We start from the raw sequence: 14,251 nt of genomic DNA, 5'->3' as shown, positions 1-14,251 counted from the left end.
CAGGAACTGAGGGAATCCTTGGTTGTCACTGAAGTCTTCAAAACTAATGTCACCTTTGGAAGATTTCCTCTTTATTCCTGTTCTGGTGCCAACCCAAAATTTGGGATTTTCTTTACTTTTACTCTTGGCGACAAAGGTAAAGGAAAATAGAGAGGATAAATAAAAGCCTGACAGGTGTTCTACTCCCCCCTCCCCACCAAACAGGTTTTCTAATCCCCCACCCCTCCAAAACTAATTTTGCTTTGTTTTATTACTATTTTGCTGTTTTTTTGTATTGCAGACAGTTTCAGCTCATAAATATTTGAGTTATCTTGCTTAAACAGCCTGATTCAGATCACACCACAGCATTTCAATGCGATTGACTTTTAAAATATGATCTGGCAGTTTTAAAATTCTGAATTTTTTTCTGTCCAGGCGAGGTTTTTCATGATCCAGCTTTGAGTGATCAAAGATTGAGTTCTTGAATTTCTGCTTATAATTTCCTGATACAGTTTAGAATTTATTGGACTCTGAATTATGTCCTGATGCAGAAAAGCAGCCAAAGGTTTTGTTGTTGGTATACAGTGTAGCTTCAAATGAGGGTACGAGTCCTTAGAGATCCTGTGCACCTTATAGTGACCTGTTGCAAACAGTTTTTATGAAAACAGCGTGCCAGATGGTATTCGGCAGTATAGTACAGGTGCTCTTATATTAGAAGCCAGATGTCAATAAGCAAGGGAAACTGAACTGTGATTAACCTAAGAGGACTAGCTTTTTAATAGAAAGACATTTATGCTGATAGAAAACATGTGCCTTTTAGACATGAAGCAGTTCAAACCTCCAAATCTTCGGTGTTCTCTGGAACTCTAAGTAAAAACAACAGGAGAGGGAACAAATCTGGAGAAACATCTCACTGTGGCTTGTGCTTTTAAATATCAAGATGAAGACGAAATAGCTATTCTGCTGAATTTCATAGGTGAAAAGGATTAGATTTGTATAACACATTATAAAACCCAGGAAGAGAAAAAGGCAAAATGTGGTATTTTAGCCCACAGTAAGAGATCACATTTCATCTTTTGTTATCTGGGAAAATAACTCAAGATGCCTGGTTGGTCGCTGTAGGCCACACTGTAGGCAACAGCTCCACCTCTGTTCTCCTTTTCTTCATTTTTGTAACTAGGACCATATTAAAGCGGTATTAAACAGGGTTTTTTTTTATTACATGGGCCCCCAGGTGATTTAAGCCATAATGTGCTAGTATGCACCACATATTAGCACATTATGACAAACTTACCTGTCATGGAGCTGTTGCCTACAGTGTGGCCTACAGTGACCAACCAGGCAGTTTGAGTTATTTTCCCAGAAATCAAAAGATGAAATGTGATCTCTTACTGTGGGCAAAAACACCATGTTTTGCCTTTTTCTCTTCCTGGGTTTTATAATGTGTTATACAAATCTACAACCATCAGTCCCTCCCCTCATGACAGGGTACTAGGTGTAATCCTAGACTCCCATCTGTCCTTTCAGCCCCAAATCCAATCACTATCCAAATCTTGTAGACTTCACCTCCGCAAAATCTCCAAGATACGCCCATTCATAACCTCTGAAACTACTAAGCAACTTATTCACTCCCTGGTTATCTCTCGCCTTGACTATTGTAACTCCCTCCTCATTGGCCTACCTAATTGTAGGCTATCCCCTCTACAGTCTACATGAATGCTGCTGCCAGACTCATCCACCTTACTAACTGTTCCATATCTGCCATTCATCCCTGCCAATCCCTCCATTGGCTTCCCATTGCCCAACAAATACAATTCAAAATATTAACAATCACATATAAAGCCATTTATAACTCTGCCCCAAATTACATCACCAATTTTGTCTCCAAATATCACAGAAACCGTCCTCTCCGCTCCTCCCTGCTCTCTAGCTCCCTTGTCTCCCCCTCCCATGTTCGGCTCCAGGACTTCTCCAGAACCTCCCCCATCGTTTGGAACTCTCTACCTCAATCAATCAGACTATCGCCTATTGTGCCCACTTTTAGGCAATCTCTGAAAACCTATCTCTTCGGTGAAACCTATCCTGCCTTCAGCTATTAACGGAATCTTCTATTCTTTCTAGTCCATCCCCCACAGTTATTACCTTTTGTACCACCATCCGCTTCCTCTTAGATTGTAAGCTCCAAGGAGCAGGGCCCTCCTAACCCTCTTGTATTGAACTGTATTGTTGCTGTTTTGTCTCTATTTGTGCCCTCTAGTGCTGTGGTGTCACTGCTCCTGTAGATCCCAGGCACGTCCATCTTTTGCCTAGGCTTTCTTCTGGGTTCCATCTGCTTGAATGGCTGAATGGTGATGATGTCACTCCTGCGCGTGTACACGGGAGTCACATCACTGCAGAAAAGATCAGGTACATGACATAGCTCAGTGTACATGACAGCTGAAAAGCAGGGGGAAGTATAGGGTCTCTTCTCCCATAGAAACCCCACCTGCCAGCAACTTTTAAAAATAAAGTTCAATACCGATGTAGCACTATCCTAGATAGGTGCTAGTTTAGGTAAATTTAGCTCTTAGCTCACTGTAATCAGTGCAGCTGTGTGTGATAATTTTGGTCTGTTCTGTGGTTAACTGGCTGCAGGGTTGACTGCTTCCCCCTGTCTTTCTAGAAGGGTACTGTAAGATAGTGGGCTTGGAGAGTCAAACCAGCAGCTGAATATTTATGCAGTCCTGGCCAATGCCTGGGAGATGGTGCGCAGATGGTGGCTGGGAAAGTTAATAAATATCCAGGGGCCTGGAATGGAGGGGTTCTTGTCCTAGAGGAGAGCCCAACCTTTTGGGAAGACCTGCCATGCTTCCTCTGCTCATTGAGCTCCCAGCTATGCTAGCTGGGGGCCTATTCTGCTTAAAATCCCTGGAGCTGACTGAGAGACTTTCTTTTGGGGATCTGGTCAGAAGAATTCACAGGAGATGTGTCTGGAAGTTATTGGAAGGAGGTATCCAGTAATCCATGGACATTAGTGAGTATAGACCAGTGTGAGAGACCCCAGTGACTGTGTGCTGCTGCTATTCCTCTTGTACTAGAGTCAGCATTACTTTAAGGGGATATTGTACTTGATGTCCCAGTGCTGCTGCAAAGACTGTGCTCAGATTCTTAGAAGGAAGATAATTGTCCTCAAGTTACTACTTAAGGTTGCTGGAGTATTGCACAGTTACCCTCCACCCATCCAAGTTCACGTTCTGCAATAAAGCATCAGAAAAACATACCACTAGACTGGGGGTTAGGAACCCACCGACCACGATCCACCTGTCGGCCATGGGCAGGTGACAGGTAGATCATGAAGACATCCCTGCTATGCCAGCCCTTGCCACTTCTAGTGCTGGAGTTTACCCTCTAGCCTCCTTTGCCACTTCCATCCTCATGGCAGAGCGGTAGGCAGCATAGCTCAAGACACAGGGCGGGAGCTGGCCAAGTTAACTTTTTAAGTTAACCAGCAGGCGATTAGTTGCTAGGACACAGGGAAGTCCTAGCAACCAATCACCAGCTTGTTAATATGAAAAGTTAACCCTGGCAGCTCCCGTTCCTGCTCCCACCCTCTGTCCTGAGCTGTGCTACCTTCTGCTGTCTGCTCTGTGGACACGTGAATAGGTAGGGCACTGCTGTATGTTCATGTGGAGGTGATGTGAAGGGGGCAGAAGGCACTACAGTGTAGGGGGTGATGTGAAAGGGGCAGAGGACACTGCTATAGGTGGAAGGGGCAGGGACAAAGGACACTGCTATAGGGGCAGTGTTGCCAACCATCAGTATTTTTACTGGCAGCCAGTAAAAACGGGCACTTTTCTCCTGCCAGTAAATGCCAGTGACAATAAAAGGTTGCCAGTTAAAAATATGACTGTGACACTCGGTTGGTGCAGTTCCGGTCTGGATGGCCGAGACCATCTAAGTGCCTTTTACAGTGTGTTTGGGCAGCACCAGCGGTGCCTGATGGTGTCGTGTTATGTCATTGTGCAAGGGAGCCAAGCATAGCGGCTGGAGCCTTGTGTGCTGGTCTGCGGTACGGGAGCAAGGCAAGGCCGGAGTGGGACTGTCACCGCTGTTTGGAGTGGAGTTGACTGAAGGGACCACCTAGGATGAAGAGAGACTGTCATTGTGACTCAGAATGGGACGTGTCATGTCGGCGAGATTCCTCATCATCTGTGCTGCTGTACACTGCTGTCGGTGAGAGTCAATTTCATAGGTGTGTGCCTGCCCATTCTAATTTCTTGCCTTGCTGAGCTACTTGCTTACTATTTTGAAAATAAAAAATATGTTTTTTGCCTTAATATCTACTGTAAATCACATTGCTGATTGCATATTGTACTTGTTTGTAGCCTAAATACTGAAAATTGCACTTAAAACTGTATTTTTCTAACTTTTGGAAATGCCAGTAAAAACTGGCAGCCGAACCCCAGTGATCTTTGATCTTTCATGTTGTTCAAGTGGATCTCTACCCAAAGGTTGCCTACCCCTTCTCTAGACTGATCATTTAGCCAAAAGAGTGACTGTGTTTGTGTGCCTGGCTACTTGTGCATCTTTGGAGAAAGAGCCTTGGGACCTAAACAACGGGCCCTTTAGGGGGTGAGCGCTACACCACTATACAGCATATACAGGTGAAACTCAAAAAATTAGAATATCATGCAAAAGTTCATTTATTTCAGTAATGCAACTTAAAAGGTGAAACTAATATATGAGATAGACTCATTACATGCAAAGCAAGATAGTTCAAGCCGTGATTTGTCATAATTGTGATGATTATGGTTTATAGCTCATGAAAACCCCAAATCCACAATCTCAGAAAATTAGAATATTGTGAAAAGGTGCAATATTCTAGGCTCAAAGTGTCCCACTCTAATCAGCTAATTAAGCTGTATCACCTGCAAAGGGTTCCTGAGCCTTTAAATGGTCTCTCAGTCTGGTTCAGTAGGAATCATAATCATGGGAAAGACTGCTGACCTGACAGTTGTGCAGAAAACCATCACTGACACCATCCATAAGGAGGGAAAGCCTCAAAAGGTAATTTCAAAAGAAGTTGGATGTTCCCAAAGTGCTGTATCAAAGCACATTAATAGAAAGTTATGTGGAAGGGAAAAATCTGGAAGAAAAAGGTGCACAAGCAGCAAGGATGACCGCAGTCTGGAGAGGATTGTCAGGAAAAGGCCATTCAAAAGTGTTGGGGACTTTCACAGTGGACTGAGGCTAAAGTCAGTGCATCAAGAGCCACCACACACAGACGGATCCTGGACATGGGCTTCAAATGTCGTATTCCTCTTGTCAAGCCGCTCCTGAACAACAAACAACGTCAGAAGCGTCTTACCTGGGCTAAAGAAAAAGAGACCTGGTCTGTTGCTCAGTGGTCCAAAGTCCTCTTTTCTGATGAGAGCAACTTTTGCATCTCATTTGGAAACCAAGGACCCAGAGTATGGAGGAAGAAAGGAACACACTGCAAGATGCTTGAAGTCCAGTGTGAAGTTTCCACAGTCTGTGTTGATTTGGGGAGCCATTCATCTGATGGTGTTGGTTCACTGTGCTTCATTAAGTCCAGGGTCAACGCAGTCGTCTACCAGGAGATTTTGGAGCACTTCATGCTTCCTTCTGCAGAAGAGCTTTATGGGGATGCTGACTTAATTTTTCAGCAGGACTTGGCACCTGCCCACACTGCCAAAAGCACCAAAACCTGGTTCAATGCCCGTGGGATTACTGTGCTTGATTGGCCAGCAAACTCGCCTGACCTGAACCCCATAGAGAATCTATGAGGCATTGTCAAGAGAAAGATGAGAGACATGAGACCGAACAATGCAGAAAAGCTGAAGGCCACTATTGAAGCATCCTGGTCTTCCATAACACCTCAGCAGTGCCACAGGCTGATAGCTTCCATGCCACACCACATTGAGGCAGTAATTGCTGCAAAAGGGGCCCAAACCAAGTACTGAGTACATATGCATGCTTATTCTTTTCAGAGGTCCGATATTGTTCTATGTACAATCCTTGTTTTATTGATTGCATGTAATATTCTAATTTTCTGAGATAGTGGATTTGGGGTATTCATGAGCTGTAAGCCATAATAAGGCTGATTTAATAAAGGTATAAAGAATCTTTACTCAATAAATTGAGTGAATATTCACTGTAGTTATTCAGTCTTTTTTAGCAAATTCCTTTTTACTTAATTCAGCTGCACATGACTGGATATTCAAGTGAACAGGAATTTGCTTTTCGCATGATTGAATAATTGAACTAAATATTCATTCAATTTGTTTGAGAGTCAACTGACTTATATATATTATATATATACGAAAATTGTTTAGAGGAAGTGTCTTTAGAAAGATGGACTGAGTTTCATCGAAATGTTGACAATAAAAACACTGCTGTTTTTGATCTTCCTCCTCTGCAAGACCCGTGAGTGCCTCTAAACTAGTTTTGGATTTATATCGATTTCTTTGTGGGTGAGCACCTGGGCATTTATCTCTCAAACACAGAGTGCCGTGGCTACCTTTGGAATGGTTTATATATATATTGTAATATTTAGGGGTTGTTTAGCTCAGGGTAGCTTACCAATGAGTAGAGTCCACACATGAAATTATTGTTTAACCACTAGCCTACAGGGCACCTATAACTCCTTCCTGTCCAGGCCAATTTTCAGCTTTCAACGCTGTCACACTTTGAATGACAATTGCGCAGTCATGCAACACTGTACCCATATGACATTTTTATAATATTTTTAAGACAGTGCTTTATTTTGGTGGTATTTAATCACCACTGGGTTTTTTTTTCTTGCTAAACAAACCAAAAACAACTGAAAATTTTAAAATAAAAAAACATTTTTTCTTAGTTTTTGTTATAAAATTTTGTAAATAAGTGATTTTTCTCCTTCACTGATATTTGCTAATGAGGCTGCACTGATGGGCACTGATAGGTGGCACTGATGGGCCCGGATGAGGAAGCACTGGTAGGTGACACTGATGGGCATTGACAGGCATCACTGATGGGCACTGAAAGGCAGCACTCATATATGGCACTAATAGGCAGCACTGACTGGCACTGTTAGGTGGCACTGACTGGCACTGTTAGGTGGCACTGATAGGTGGCACTGACTGGTACTGATAGGCGGCATTGACTGCAACTGATAGGCGGCACTGACTGGCACTGATAGGCAGCACTGATAGGTGGCACTGACTGGCATTGATAGGTGGCACTGACTGGCACTGACAGGCACCTCAGATGGGCACTGATATGTGGCATTGATGTGCACTGGTAGGCACTGATATTTGGCATTGATATGGCACTGATGGGCACTAGCAGGTGGCATTGATGAGCATTGACAGCTGGCATTGATGGACACTGACAGCTGGCACTGCTGGGGCTACACTGATCATTAGGGCACACTGATCATCAGTGCCCTGATGTTCAGTGTACATGTCCCCTCTGAGGAATGCCGATTACCAGCTCTTCTTTCCTCTCGAGCTGTCAGCGTGACAGCTCGTGAGGAGAGAAATGCCGATAACCGGCATTTCCTTATTTACATGCGATCAGCTGTGATTGGACACAGCTGATCACATGACCGAGCCGACAACTTCGGCTCTTTCCGTGGATCGGTGATCTGCTGTGTCCGAGGGACACAGCACACCATTAATCACCGCGCTGCACACCCCCGGAGCCGTGCATGTGCGGTCATATGATGTCCTCCCAGAATGAGAGATGCGCCTTGCGGCTGTCATTTCCTTAGGTGGGTAAAGGCTTGTTGGCCCACTTTTATTAAAGGAAACAAAAAAAAAGTCCATACAATGTATATTTTCCACACAGGTGTATCTACCATCAGTGCAAAACAGTGATTCAGCCACCTGGCTCTCTTTAGCAGCACTGGTGCTCAAGCTTTATGCCTTGGTCCTTTTCACCATTCATATACAAACGCTGTACCTTGGTTAGTGCTCTTTCACAGCTTTCCTGCTTCTCCAGCCCACAGGCTTGGGCCCTCTGTCTGTTCTGCCAGACTACACCGTGCCACCATGCATGCTTGTAGATGCTCCCTTGCACCCACATGGACTCCTCAGGAGGGTGGAGCCCAGAACCCTGGTCTTGACTCTAGAAGAGACCCTGTCGTAAAGAACAAAAAACACAGTAAGCAATTTGTAGATTTATTGATATAGGAAATATACTCACAAGAGTAGCAATACTACAGGCATATAAAATCCCAGAAACCCTGGATTAGAAGACATGTGTGAATCCCATCAGGAGGGGAGACTCTCAGGATGAAGCTGACATGTTTCGAAGGGGGGTCCCTTCTTCATCAGAGTTCAGGGACCCCCCCCCCTTCGAAACGCGTCAGATTCATCCTGAGAGTCTCCCCTCCTGATGGGATTCGCACATGTCTCCTAATCCAGGGACTCGTTTCTGGGATTTTATATGCCTGTTGTATTGCTACTCTTGTGAGTATATTTCCTATATCAATAAATCTATGAATTGCTTACTGTGGTAATGCACAAGATTGGTGCTCTCTGTTTTTTGTTCTTTACTACAGTTTATATTGAGCTTCTCCAGATTCGCATTAGAGCTGGACAACCTTTGATCAGTCCTGGAGGAACTTCCATACATCCATTTATCATATTTTATATTGGTCCATCGGTCCTCTACTGATCTGGGTTCCCCGAGCGCAGGAGGTGTTGTATCTGTGTTTACTGGTCTAGAAGAGACCCACACACACCTGCACAATCAGTCTCCTGGCCATTCCCAAAACTTGGTCTCAGGATTGGAGATTTCCTCCCACCCAGATCACTGTGAAATCTCCAAGCTCAAGGACCCAAACAGACTTTTACAAAGAACCAAGGGAACTGAAAAACTTCTCCATCTTATACAAGCACCCTGGAGTCCTTCAACCTGCCTTGCTGAGAATCCTGGGCAAAATAATATCCTTTTTACATCGTACCATATCACCACACTGTTGTTTAGCTCTGTATGTTGGTGAATGATGGCTTCAAACTCATGCCCAAAATTAAAGCAAAAGGCCTGGCCTGTTTTGCCTGCAATGCAAATGCATATCAATAGTACCTGTTGCATTCAACTAAAACTCAACACAAACCATGTAGGGTATAGCCTCAGGACAGTCCTCCACACTACCTTGCATTAATTAAGAATCCCTGGGCTTGTGGTCGGTCAGTGTGCACTTTGACTCCTGATGCACACTGGACGTTTTTGGCTTTTGACATTTTTTTCTACAGCCAGTAAACCCCCCAGCATGTTATCTTATGTGTCCATGCACACATAGACTGTAATCAACGTTTTTTGGCTGGAAAAAAAAAACAGGACTATTGGGTTTCTAGAGGAGTTTTTTAGCTGTAAAAATGCTCTAATACTGAAAAACACAGCAAAATGCGGTAAATCGTGGCAAACTGGCGTTTTTGGACTTTTTTTGGTAAAAAAAACGCAAACGCACAAAAACGTGGCAAAATGCTGCTAAATTCTAATTCAAAAATGCTAAAAAAATGCAGAAAAACTCTACTTTACACAACTAACATTACCAGCATTATTAAAACGTCCAGTGTGCATGGAACCTCAATGGCGGAACACAACAGCGGCCTATGTAAGCTCTAAAACAGGAAGCCGAGCCTGAGAGTGTAATGAACAAATTTGACTGCTCCCATCCACGTGTCTAATTACAAACTATACATAGAAACAAAGTTCTTTTAAACTTTAACACACCTTGATATAATTTTTAACATAGTGATGATGTCTAATAGGGTTCATTCACAGCACGTACAAGCTTTTCTTTTAACTTCCACTCTTGATGCACTGTACAACACTTTGGGCATTTTAATTAGGATGTAGGTTATTTTTATCTTAATTCTTTTACCTTGCGTTGCATTGCATTGGAACGCACTACATTGCACAAGAATGCTACGCCCTTTTTGTTCCCAGTACACACTAAAGCTGGGTATACATTGTGAGGTTTTTTCATTCAACCATCGGTTTGAATTCAAAAGAAAAACATTCAGATTCCTGCATCCACACAAGTGATGTGGATGCAGGGATCTCTCCCACGGTGTTATTGTATTTTCAAAGAGGGGACTCACCCCCCCCCCCCGCTTCCTCGTCAAAATACACTAATCAACTCTGCAGCCGTCGGCTGATCGAATGCTGGTTTTCTAGCAGGACCATTCGACAGAAGCTGGTCTAACGATTGGTTTCTGTTGAACAGACAGGGCTACACACAGATTGAAATTTGGCTGGTTCCTGATGAACTGGACGAATTTCAGTACAGGCGTAATTTATGGTTTTATAAAAATCCATCGAAAATTATGCCTCGGTTTATGAATTTTTTTCGCAATACAAACGGATTAATTGGTTTTCAATGCATTTACAAATTTTTTTTAATCATGTCCCTGTACAGTACTATTCCTTTAAAGTGCACTTTATAAAGAGTTTTGAACAGATAAGACTTTTTTTTACATTTTTCTGACCTCTGGAATGAATTAATTGGTTTTCAGTGCATTGACAAATGTTTTTTAATCATGTCCCTGTACAGTACTATGCCTTTAAAGTGCATTTTATAAAGAATTTTGAACAGATAAGACTTTTTTTTACTTTTTTCTGACCTCCGGAACGGATTAATTGGTTTTCAACGCATTTACAAAGTAATTTTTAATCATGTCCCTTTACAGTATTTATGCTTTTAAAGTGCACTTTATAAAGAGTTTTGAACAGATAAAAGACCTTTTTTTTTTTACTTTTTTCTGACCTCCGGAACGGATTAATTGGTTTTTAATGCATTCCTATGGGAAACCGCGTTTTGGTTTTTAAATTTTTCGCAATACGAAAAGTCCCGCAGAACACATTAAATTTGTAAACCGAGGTACGCCTGACTTCTATACCAAGCTTATCACTGCATGTTTGTTTACCCGATATGTATTGAAAAGACAATAGACAGTTCTGTTTGAATATCATAATAGTAAATGATGTTCCAGGCTGGGAGTGAACATTCCAAATTGGTTGGAAATGCATATTGGACAATTATTATTTTATTATATACTTTTGTTTCAAGTGGGAATATTATGAAGTTGACTATGCACACTGCAATTTCATTGTACAATGGTAGCTATGGCAATAGGGAGGAAAAAAATGTGTGGTGCTCTGGTGCCTATTACTTTACTGCACAAATACGTGGTGACAGGCTGCAAACAAAGGGCAGCTTTGCCTGTGTCAGCAATATGTGTACGCAGTGTACCTTGATAAAAAGGCCCTAGCAAAATAAAAGAATATATTCTGAAACACTGAGGACTGGTTCTCCTTGTTGGGCTACATTGGACAGTGTTGCGCAACACTTTTCCAAAGCAAAGACAAGTTAAAAAGCCTTGCTTTGTATACAGCCTGTTCACACCAAAATGAATCTGATTGTTGTGATAAAATGATGCAGGTATCATTTTATTGTAGTACATTACTCCATGAATACAGTAAGTTATATGCTATACGTTGCTTTGTGGTTTGCTGCAAACTAAGCCTAAACCCTAACCCAATATTTGTTGTTTTAGGGTACTTTCAAATGGGCAACCCAATCAGGGACCACCTGTCACTTTTTCAGACAGACCTGATCGGATGGTCCATGTATTCCTACAGATAGGCGGGTGTAAATGGACTTATGTCCGTTTACACCTGCCTACCTCCAGGTCCCATCAGGTCTGCTAAAAAAATGGAGGAGGACTGCATTTTCTTCCATTTGGGCAGATCAGAGGTAACCAGATGTAATCGGAAAGCAGAGTCCTTATACCCCAAGCCACCCATAGAGCATAATAAAGTGCAGTGCTTAATAAAATAAATCAGTAAATAAGTAGTTGGATATAATAAATCAATAAATAAGTAGCTGGATATAAGTTCATGCGAACAAATGAATAAAGTTCAAAAAATGGCACATGCGATGGTTTCCTACGAGGCAGATATCTCAATAAACTTGTGACTGGAATCAAATGGAAGAAATGCGCACTCACCGGAAGCGCATGGAAAATGCGCATATAAGTATAAAATCACTAAGTAATGATCTGTGATGGGCAGGATGGTGAGCTTCCTTCTAGATACTGGTCATCAAGCTTGGGTTAATATGAGAATCTGCTGGGTCCAGAGGTCCCCTTAAGGATAGACGGGCGCTCAGCCTGGATACAGGGCTCCCTCCTCTGGATGCTGGATATCATAGGCACTCTCTGACTGTGTGGAAGCTGGCCAGCAGGGGGCAGGAATAGAGCGGATCTCTTCAGCGATCCGCTCCATGGTGATCCATCCAGTAGCACACTTTGGTCATATGGTGGCCATACATGCTTGTTTTATGATCAATCTTTTCCAAAAGAAATAATCTGTGTGTAGTCAAGAAATTTTTTTTACCTATATGCATTCCCTGCATTAAAGTGTTACTAAACCCAGGACCCTGCATTCAATATATCTGGTCTCCCACAGTACACAGAACATGGAAATGCAAATATTTTAGTAAATATAAACTGCTAAAATACCTTTTCTCATCAGCAATATATAGCAGTATTGTGACTTCTATTAGTGTCTAGTCGAGCACTGGTTAAAGCTTGTGGATTAAGTTTTCATGATTCTTGGCCAGGACCTGCTGATCGTCTGTGTCCAATCACAGCCCAGAGTCCTGTGTTGACAATCAACACAGGGCTCTGTACAGAAGGAACAATCTTTTTGTTTCTTCTTCCTGAGAAGCAGGGAGCATAGTTTTTAGACAGTATAACTTTCATGCAAACCAATCAATATACACTTGTTGGGATTTTTTTTTTTTACCAAAAACGTACAGAATACATTTTAACATAAATTCTTGAAGAAATTAGATTTTTTCGGTTTTATTTATTGGCTATTCTTGCAGAAAGTAAAAAAAATATATTTTGTTTTCAACATTTCAGTTTTATTTAAATTACCTAGATTGTAAGCTCCAAGGGGCCGGGCCCTCCTATCCCTCTTGTATTGAACTGTATTGTTGCTGTATTGTCTCCCGTTATATTGTAAAGCTCTGAGCAAACTGTTGGCGCTATATAAATCCTGTATAATAATAATAATGTATTAAAAATAAAAATACCACCAAAACAAAACTCTATTTGTGTAAAAAAAGTTATATAAATTTTGTTTGAGTACAGTGCTGCATGACCGTGCAATTGCCAGTTAAAGTAGCACGTTGCTAAATAGCAAAAAATAGCCATGGTCATTGATAGCCAGGGGCTATCGACAACAGTCATGAAGTGGGTAAAATGTCCTGGAGCTGAAGTGGTTAAAGGAAGATGAAAAATAACAGCAGGGTCAGCAGGTAGAAATAAAGGGAGAAAAAAAACCTAAACAAAGAAAACTACTATAGCCTACACATCTAAGAATTAGTAACTTGCAATATAATACATTTTTGGATTTGGGTTTAATTCTACTTTAAATGATAGAATAGGTTTGAAGTTTCTGAATATTTCCATGTAAAAAGTGTATGGAACGATACTGAACCCTGTATAAGACTGAAGACATTTTTGGCTATATTCCTTTTCATTGGTTGTCAGTGCTCTCTAGCAGAGGTGTTTAATGACATCCCTGTTCCTGGTCCTGCACAGAATAAGTGTTTTGTAGCCAAGCATCCCCGGGGTTGGTAGAGTGACACAGTGCCTGCGTTTGTCTTTTACTACTTTAAAATAGATCTAGGGGCTAACTGGAAGTAAGCGAATGTTCATTGAGCAGATTGAGTACCGTACTAACCTTCTTTTAGCAGTCTCGTGGTAATTTTGGAATGCAGGGTCAAACAACAAGCTCAGTCATTGGAGTATTCCCTGGTGACTCCCAGATTGTGTGCCAGGTCATCCAGGCTAATCACTTTGAGTGCTTTGTGGAAAACTGCTGTTAGTTAAGGCTGCATCATACTGTTCCACCAAAGGAAAAAACATGAATACATTGAGGGGTGTAGTAAGCAGACAGAAATACATCCAAGACAACCTGACTCTCCTTTCAGCTCTTAACATCTACATACTTAAACGTTTGTGAGTTGTAGTCTCTCTTCGTTCGAAAGTAGAAGAAAAGCAAAGAGTTTAGTAGAACGGTCTTCATCCAAGCCTTGATGTCTTTCAGCTCCTGCCGGCTTAAGCACAGATGGTGAGTTTTCACAGACAGCGTTTGATGATATGCTTGCCTTTAATTTACCGAAAGAGTTTGGGATGTGAGCGTGTTCTAGCCTTCTAATATTTGAAGTCACTTTGACGATGCTGTTGCTAACATATTTAAAAAAAGG

At 42.0% G+C, this 14,251-nt stretch overlaps 1 protein-coding gene across 4 annotated transcripts in view; it reads left to right on the top strand.

Moving 5' to 3' along the window:
* The window catches only part of TIAM2 (TIAM Rac1 associated GEF 2), a 386,278-nt gene that overhangs the window by 123,975 nt on the left and 248,052 nt on the right, over nt 1-14,251 (top strand). For 2 of the 4 annotated variants that reach the window (XM_089669765.1, XM_089669763.1), the window contains exon 1: nt 13,949-14,115. The exons of the other annotated variants lie outside the window; for them this stretch is intronic. The gene's annotated coding sequence lies outside the window, so the exon portion shown is untranslated. Of the gene's footprint in view, nt 1-13,948; nt 14,116-14,251 lie in introns of those variants that run through there. 4 annotated transcript variants of the gene reach the window in all.

The sequence above is a fragment of the Staurois parvus genome, unplaced genomic scaffold (assembly GCF_062004578.1).
Source record: "Staurois parvus isolate SC_StPar_1 unplaced genomic scaffold, SC_StPar_1.0 ptg000081l, whole genome shotgun sequence".
NCBI classification, from domain to species: domain Eukaryota; kingdom Metazoa; phylum Chordata; class Amphibia; order Anura; family Ranidae; genus Staurois; species Staurois parvus.
The sequence above is the reverse complement of the archived record's forward strand: the minus strand, read 5'-3'. Positions and strand labels throughout refer to the sequence as shown.